The sequence below is a fragment of the Saccostrea cucullata genome, unplaced genomic scaffold, assembly GCF_032062105.1.
Source record: "Saccostrea cucullata isolate Sc308-1 unplaced genomic scaffold, CSIRO_AGI_Scuc_v1 ctg11382, whole genome shotgun sequence".
NCBI lineage: Eukaryota > Metazoa > Mollusca > Bivalvia > Ostreida > Ostreidae > Saccostrea > Saccostrea cuccullata.
This window is the reverse complement of record NW_026930377.1, coordinates 29,921-39,149: the sequence shown is the minus strand read 5'-3', so window position 1 is coordinate 39,149 and position 9,229 is coordinate 29,921. Positions and strand designations below refer to the sequence as shown.

Genomic DNA, 9,229 nt, shown 5'->3' with positions numbered 1-9,229 from the left:
GATGATGAAATTATTAAGAGGTTCCGTTTGGACAGAGGGTCGATCTTTAAGACTTCTATATGTTGTTGGTGAGCACTTGGAAAGACCGATTCAGCGTTCACAAGGTCTGCCAGCATCCCTACAGCACTTCGCTGCTCTAAGATTTTTGGCTTTGGGAACAGAACAGAGAGTATTCGATGTCAGATACCCTTGGAATTTTAAAGTCATCAGTGTGCAGGTCGGCACATGTTAAATATTGAAATGAATTGAATGTATAGTTCATTTCAATATTTCCACTTACCTGCCTCCTTTACTATTTGTAATTTTCCCCCTCTAGTTTCCTATACAATAAGGGCTGTCACGGGTATCCGAAATACCCTGGAACAGCGGAACAATTAATTTCGGTCGGGTTCGGTCCTGTTTTCTGGAATTCGGTTCGGTTCCACTTTATATAATAGAATATGTTAAAGACAAAAATGGCGTCTAAAACAAAATCGTCAGTGACAGTGTGAAAATATTTCGACTTTTTACGTACTGATGGAGAAACAGACAAAACAATTACAGTGTGTAACATAATATGCAGTACACAAATCAAATACGCGACCGGTACTACATAATCGATGTCTAAACATTTGGACAGGAAACACGGTATCAAAAGCGAAAGCTTCACGAAGGAAAGTAGTGTGTCAAATAAAGATGTAAAATCTCAGTCGTGAAAATGGACAGTAAATTCGGAATCCATGACCCCTTGAACAAGTACAGTGCAATTAAGACTACATAGTAGCATTTGTTCTAAAAAGTAAACTGACTCAAACTTCAACAAGACACACAAGCATTACCAGGGCAATTAGGCATTTTCATTGCTAAAAATATGCGTCCATTTTCCGTCTTGGAAAATCTCGGTTTTCTGAAACTTGTGTACGAGCTTGAACCTAGGTGACCTTTCTTCACAAGAGTTCAACTGCAATGGCTGTACTGAAAAAGAAGCAAACTCTCCTAGATATTCCAAAACACAATCTCATAGGTGATGTTTCAACTCATTGGAATTCAACATATGACATGTTGAACCTTTACTTTGAACAGCGAATAGTCATAGAAGCTACATTAATGTCAAAGGATGTAAAGAAAAATGCCAAGGACATTTACACACTCAAAGAAGATGATATATCTTCAGTTGAAAGAAAGATACAGATCCTGAAGCCTTTAAAACTGTTAAAACCCTATTGTGTGGGGAAAAATCCCCAACAGTTTCTTTAAGGTAAGGTTTGCGTTTACAGGGAGATAACTCTTGCGAATCACCAAAGCGTTTGAAACAGGCGAATTTAAACCAGCGATGCTAAGCATCTCGGTGACGAATTTCCTCTGTCATACTTGATGTTTGTTGTCACTTATTGTTAGGACTAAAAACAAAGGACGTTTTCAGGAGAAAGTCTTATAACAAATCAAAGCATATGAATCTTAGAAGCCTTTGAGATTAGCGTGATGTATGTGGATGAACCAGTAAAAGAGGACTTGTTTATTTTCGATACGGAACGTGGCAAGTTGCACGGCCATTCCGATCAAAAGAAAGTAATTGACGCATTGTGCTGTTGTGTGTTTCTCGCTTCACCACTACACTAAAATTTTATGTGAGAATGGGAAAGAAAAAAGAAAAGACCTGAGAGTATCCTGTAAAGTATTATGCTATATGCAGTCCGAACAGGGAAGAAAAGTCACGGTGCATTTGACCATGTCGAATGATGATGTTGACAGTTTGATTGTTGATAGTATTTTCATCAGGTAATTATTTAACTATTCATTTTACTGAAAGTTATGAATGATCTACTGACTACGGATTTAAAAACGATTAATAAACGGTACAAGGATGTCATGATGTGAATAATATCTCAACATTGCCAATAAATAAAAATGCATTCATTCAAGAAATTATGAAAAATAAAATCCTTGCTTTTTAGGCCTAATATTTGTAACATTATTGGAACAGGTATTCAATTGTTCAAGTTACCTTTTTAAATGAGGTTTGATTTTGATTAATATCTAATTTTCTAATTAATAAAAAAAAGATACAGATTGTGCATGACAAGAACATCAATTTTCTTGATCAAGCATTTGCATTTCACTAATTCAATCTGTAAATTTTACAATAGTTTCATATTGATTCTTTATTGATTATATTGGGAATTTATTCATTTCATTGAGTGAATGAAACTCAGTGCAATATTCCTATATGCAATTCCAAAAATGCAATTCCTTAAATGTTATTGTAAAAATGAACACATATGATTTCAGATCATGGGTCATTAATTGGAATAGATAAGAAGCAAAAAAAGTTCTTCAGTGTTTTCTTAAAAGATTTGTGCCATCAATCAAAGTAGAGGTTATCCCATATCAGCTCAAGAATATCAAGAAAGTTGGATGGATCAAGCTAAGATGTTGAACCAGACATGGTAAAATCAATGGAGATTTGGAGAAGAACTTCTGACTTGTTATACCCAATGCATATTTTTATATGTCTATAGATTATAGAAGAAAATTTAATGTTTAACAACATCCTATCTAGTATATACATGCTGTTTTCCATATAATTAGAAAATATGTGTATGTGATGATTGCAGTGCATGCTCTGTTTGTCCATCTTTGAATTTGTTTTCAGTAAAATAAATGTATACACCAACACCATAGGTACATGTATTAATTGAAGGTTGCTTTTGTCTATACTTACATGTAACAAGTTTCTTAAAAGGGTTTGTAAAATTGCAAGGAAATGAATACATGAACAATTAAGATTAGTATTTTTATTCATTAAATTTTGTTCTTACCAGGACCTAATATGCTCAAATAAGTATTTCTGAAAACTGATGAGTTTTGTACATAAAGCTGCAGTGAACATGTATAATTATCACTACTTTAACAGTTTAAAACATGACACTTGGAAATTGTAAGGTTGTTAATTTAGTAGGAATGATCAGACCAGTTTAGTAATCTACTAAAATTAAAATCTTTCACAAATACATGTAGTTTATTTTAAAATTGTTTACATTTATAATCTTTTAATTTTTTTCTGTATTTTGATTTAAAAAAGGAGAAAATTTTGTTATATTTAAATTATTATTTCATGGATATCAAGGAGATATATCTATCACTGTAGCATTCTTTCTTTTTCCCTGTTCTTGACAAATATTTATGACAGTGTTATGTCATTTTGCAGAATTTGCCTTTTCTCTGAAATCAGAAGTACTCTGTAAACTCATTAAAGTATGAATTGATGTCACTTAGGATTCATCTTTATTTTGTTCTGTCTGATATTTCAATTTAGATTCTCAGACTACGTACCTAATCCAATAATTGAGCTAATGTCCATGAAGTGTAGAAATAGGCCATCTTTAAAAAATGTTTGGTTGTCAGCCTCTCCAGACCGACTGACTAAAATGACCAGACTGAAAACTTTTTTTCAATGCAGGGCCATATTTTTTTTTCTTTTTATTCCTCTTATCCCCCTTAAAAAAATGTTGTTGAAGATTTTCTCACCTACCGACCCAATAATTTTACCCTGAGTCAAGAGAGGGGAAACAAACATCACTTTAAAGATAGCATTTCTACTCTTCAAAGTAAAGAAATCATTTAATTATAAAAAAAGCAGCTTCGTGGATGCAATGCTTACAACATTTCACTCAAAAAATGGCATACATGTATAATGACAGTCACCAGCCATAACTGAATAAAGATATTTTGCTACAAAGATGTCTAGAAGTTACTAAATGTTGGAATAACTAAATCAGCATGAGGTCAAATTCATAGGCTTTTAATTGGTTTAGTTGCAACATGTTCTGAAGTATGTTTATATACATATACATGTACTTCTAAAAGTGTTGCATGGACAATTTCATCAGAATATTCAGATGTAAAGATTGCCATAAATACTAGAGTTCTTTCATGGAATAAATTTTTAGACCATCATGTAGCACAGGAGGAGTTTTATTTTGAATATTTTGGCCAATTTATGCCTAAAAACAATATCAAAAATAACATTTAGTCTTTAACATTCACCAAGACAAGGTGATATCAATGTTGTCTTTAAAAGTGTAGAAAAGGCCTGATTTTTATGTTCCGAACCCATAATATAGCCCGTTTCCATGGAAATAATATTGGGGACATACATATCTTTTTAGCTCAAATTAATGAAAATGATCAAATTAATAACTTCATGAATTTTGATGGAATCGGTAGATATGTAAAACGTTAATTTTTATATTTTTGTTGCCATGGCAACGGTTTCACTTTATCAAGGAAAATTGAAAAATCTTCTTTTTTACCCATATTTTCACATTTTTGATAACGGAAAATTAAAAGTTTAAATAATAGAAGCATGAATTATACTAATTCAGGTAATTTTAATCATAAAAGTTTGATAATTTATAAAATAAATCAATTTTTTCAATGAAAATAATATTCGAGGTGAAATATGAAATACGTTAAATTTGGCGTCTTTTACTAAAAAAATGGGACGGGCAATATCTTTGAAAATCATATTAAATGATGAAGCTAATCTCCCTGAATAAATTGATATATAGCATGTGTGCATATTAAAAAAAATATGAGTTGGAGGGAGACGCAAACCTTACCTTAATACACCCCCTCAAAGAAATGTTGATGCAGCAGTTGCAGATTTCTAATATTGATGACTCTCTTTGTTCAGCTGTCAAGTCCGCCATTCTCCAAGATATTAGACCAAAGTATGTTTAATTTGTTTATTTATAATTACTAGAAAAATGACTAAAATCACTAAAATGTATATACATGTACATGTATAATTTGTATATAGTCTATAAAATTCAATTTATTTGATAAATTGAAGCAGATTAATTGAGGTAACAGATTTTCCCCCAATTAATATTTTTTTTTAATAGAGTGGAAATCAGACTCAACCTAATGTTCATTTTATTAAAATCATTAAAGTGATAAATCTTGAGAGCACATATTACGATGATGAAAATCACACAAAAATAATTTGAAAATTCAGTAATTTCTTTTTAGATACACAGATCCTGAGATCCAGTTATTTCCGAGAGAGAGTTCATGCTTGCACCCTCGGTTCAAATCTATGCCACAATTTACTGAGGATGACAGAGAGTGTACATGTTTCCCTAGGCAGGGGCAGGTTTGTTAGCATTCCACATGAAGTCGACTGTAATCACTCAGGATCAATGGGTATTAGAAAGCCTAAGGGAAGAGTTAAAATTGGAGTTAATGATTCAACCCTTTGTTAACATCAAGGAAACCTGTCAAGAAATAGGAGTTAATGATTCAATCCTATGTTAACGTCAATGAAACCTGCCCAGAAATGGTATTCACGAGTCAGTTATTTTAACAAAAAAAGCATGTTGTTAGAAAAAGATGTTATAGAACCTGTACCTGCTGGTCAAGAAAACGACGGTTTTACGCACCATTTTGTGATGCCAAAGAAACAGAAGTGCTAAGACAATTTTAAATATAAAACCCTTAAATCAGTTAATACTGTACACAAGGGAATTTTCGTCCCTGTTTTATTTTCGCCCTACCCTCTTTTGGGCGAATTTAAAACGGCGAATTCAAAACTTACAGTATCATTTCTTAAACAAAACTATAAGTGGGCGAATTTAAAACGGGACAAAATTGTTTTCAATCGTGAAAGGGCGAAAATAGCCCTGTATACAGTAGTGCCTCGACATTTCAATTAAATGGAGACGCTATATACTATAATGGAAGCAATGAAGAAAGGGAACTTAACAATCACAGACGCCTATTTTCACATTCCAATTCAACCTGAAATCCAAAACTTTCTACGATTCAAATTTCTAGGCCAGAGTTACCAGTTTCGAGCGATGTCATTTGTATGTTCAGCTAAGAGGGTCTTCACAAAAATAATTACACTTCTTGCAGCTTACTTAAAAAAATGATAATGCAAATTAATATTCATGAACCCAGACGATAGGTTGATGATCAATTCAGACAAGACAACTCTTATTCACCAAAGAGGCTATGTTTTACATATAGTTCAGGAACTGGGATTGTTAGTGAATTGGGTAAAGTCGTCTTTAGTGCCATCCCAACTTATAAAGGATCTGGGGTTTCAGCCTGGTAGAGGACATTGCGACACTCAGAGAATCCAGGTTTCCTAGTATTCTAGACATTGTGCAGACTTTATTAACAAGTCGACACACTCAAGCTGTTTGATTCTTAAATAATTAGGATTCATGGCTTTTCATGCATTTATCTTGTTCCGATGGGAGGGTTAAACATGCGTCACATACAGTTATACCTGTTAGCAATGTGGAGACAAAAGATTCACCTTCTTACTTGATAACTGATAATGATAGTGATTCGTCCAATCCTAACCAAGTACCTTCAATGGTGGATGAATCAGGAAGACTTTTTCAAGGGAATGCCTTTGCAAAATCCACCAAGTCAATTAACATTGATAACTGATGCGTCAGAACAAGATTGGGGAGCATGCACCTCTGGAGAACTGAGAGAAGTCAGGGGTCTGGCAAGAGCAATATAACAGAAACGCAAAAATTGGCTGAAGCTAAAAGCTGTATAGTTAAACTTTCAAGAAGTTTTACGGACTTTGATATTGAATACTGTTCGTTATCTCCATATCCTTCTATTTTAATAAAGGGAAAATTGATCCTTTTACGGTCAGACTACACAACAGTGAAAAGCTTCATCAACAAACAAGAATAAAAACTTTCACCAGAATTGTGTTGTTTAACTAGGGAGTTGTTCAAGTGGTGTATTCAGTACAAAATTACCATACGAGCTGTTCACAGTCCAGGTGAAGGAATTTAATTGCAAATGTACTTTCCCAGGGAGAAAAAGTACGAATGACGGAATGTTCGCTAAACAACACGGTTGTAAATCTTTTGTTTCAACAAATGAGAGCCCAATGCATAGATTTGTTTGCAACTGTGCAAAAAAAGAAGTTGCTAGTTTAATGTTCCCCCTTTCCAGACAGCTATGCCTTTCAAGTATATACTCTAGCAATCAATTGGAATGGGATGTATGCTTTTCCACCACCAATTCTTGAACCCAAAGTATTACATAAGATACGGGAAAAAGGTTTCCATGCACTTGAGGCCTCCTTAGCTCCTGATGTAATGCTTGGCGAAAATTACAAGCCAGTAGAAAGATTAAAAAACAAGAGGCCCATGGGCCTTATAGGTCACCTGAGCATTATGAAACAACTTTCCAGTGATTGAATTTGATTCATGTTTTAAGCCAGATGCTATGGCATTCACAATTTTGAAAGAGGCACCATTCATCATCATAACAATACACTTCGCAGTTGCTTAGTTTGTTTACTTAATACCCAGATGCAGGGTAAGGGAACACAAAATGCATTTCAACTAATCAGTAATATTCAGCAATAATCAGTAGTGCCCCTACCATACATGAACCCTGACCCTTAGGCCTTGATATTTGATCAATACCAAGGAGCAGATTTCAAACTTTTCATCATTTCCAGTATATAAGTACAACCCCCCCCCCCCCTATGGTACCCCTGACCCTGAGGCCTTGAAATTCACAATTGTGGAAGATATGGGCCCTTGTCCATCATAACTATATTGGTAGTTGATCTGCTTAATACCCTGGAGCAGAGAAGAAGATTTTCAAAGAATTCATGTATTTTCACTATATAATCAATAGAGCCCCGCCCTAACACCAGAACCCCTGACCCTGGGGCCATAAAATTCACAATTTTGGTAGAGGCACTCTTGCTCATCATAACTATGTACTTAGTATATTTAATACCCAGGAGCAGAGAAGAAGATTTTCGAAGAATTCATGCATTTTCACTATATAATCAATAGAGCCCAGCCCTAACACCAGAATCCCTGACCCTGGGGCTATAAAATTCTCAATTTTGGTAGAGGCACCTTTAGCTCATCATAACTATGCACCTAGTAAGTTTATTTAATACATGGGAGCAGAGAAGAAGATTTTCAAAGAATTCATGTATTTTCACTATATAATCAATAGAGCCCCGCCCTAACACCAGAACCCCTGACCCTGGGGCCATAAAATTCACAACTTTGGCAGAGGCACTCTTGCTCATCATAACTATGTACTTAGTTAGTTTATTTAATACCCAGGAGCAGAGAAGAAGATTTTCAAAAAATTCATGTATTTTCACTATATAATCAATAGAGCCCCGCCCTAACACCAGAACCCCTGACCCTGGGGCCATAAAATTCACAATTTTGGTAGAGGCACTCTTGTTTATCTTAACTATGTACTTAGTTGGTTTATTGAATACCCAGGAGCAGAGAAGAAGATTTTCAAAGAAATAATGCATTTTCACTACCTACTTATTCAGCCCCGCCCTAGCACTAGAACCCCTGACCCCAGGGCCATGAATTTCACAATTTTGGTAGAGGACTCATTGCTGATTACAATCATGCAAACAGTTTGTCTGCTTGATGTCCAGAAGTAAAGAAGAAGATTTTTAAAGATTGCACTAATTTTAGTGGTTTTGGCCCCACCCCACAGGCCCCAGGGGGGCAGGGATCATGAAATTCACAATTTTTGTTCCCCTTTACCCATAGATGCTTTATGCCAAATTTGGTTGAAATTGGTTCAGTGGTTACAGAGAAGAAGCTGAAAATGTTCAAATGTTAACGCACAACGCACGACGCACGACGACGGACGACGAATGTCCTTTCTCTACATCTTCTCCCGACCACCAGTGCCTCTTTATTCAAATCCATAATTTTTTTTCAGCTAGATTTTGCACTTTTTGCATCAAAAGGGTTTATGGAAACTGCCTCCGTTAGTAGATTTATATCGCCCTGAATTCCGAATCGGAACATTTTTTTCTTCTTTGGAATTTCTCTCGGTAAAAATGAAGAATTGAAAGGGTTTATAATTAATATCTATAAAGTTATTTTCACTGCAAACAGCACCATTCACTTACACCATCCCCCTTTTCATTGGATATCATACTTTGAAAACCTTGCACAACCTATACTCTGCTGAGTTTCCTAACGTGGTTGGGGCATTTGACTGCACACTAATACCTATTACAGCGCCAAATTGTGACGAGCAACTGTTACATATGTCCAAAAGGATGTATAAGCTATTGTCGATTCTGGTATATAACAAATGGATTTGAAAAGAAAGTGACATGAAGAGTCCGTCGAGCGTGTAGTTTTAATTCAATTTTCAAAACAAAACAAAATTTATTATCGCTTAGTGATGCAAGCAGCTCGAT

At 34.8% G+C, this 9,229-nt stretch overlaps 1 long non-coding RNA gene across 1 annotated transcript; it reads left to right on the top strand.

Annotated features, from left to right (window-relative positions):
• Positions 1 to 1,235: 1,235 nt before the first annotated feature.
• Positions 1,236 to 3,250, top strand: LOC134228357 (uncharacterized). Its single transcript, XR_009983969.1, has 2 exons — positions 1,236 to 1,758; positions 2,269 to 3,250. It is a non-coding gene; the product is annotated as an uncharacterized LOC134228357 (long non-coding RNA).
• The last annotated feature ends 5,979 nt before the right edge of the window (positions 3,251 to 9,229 follow it).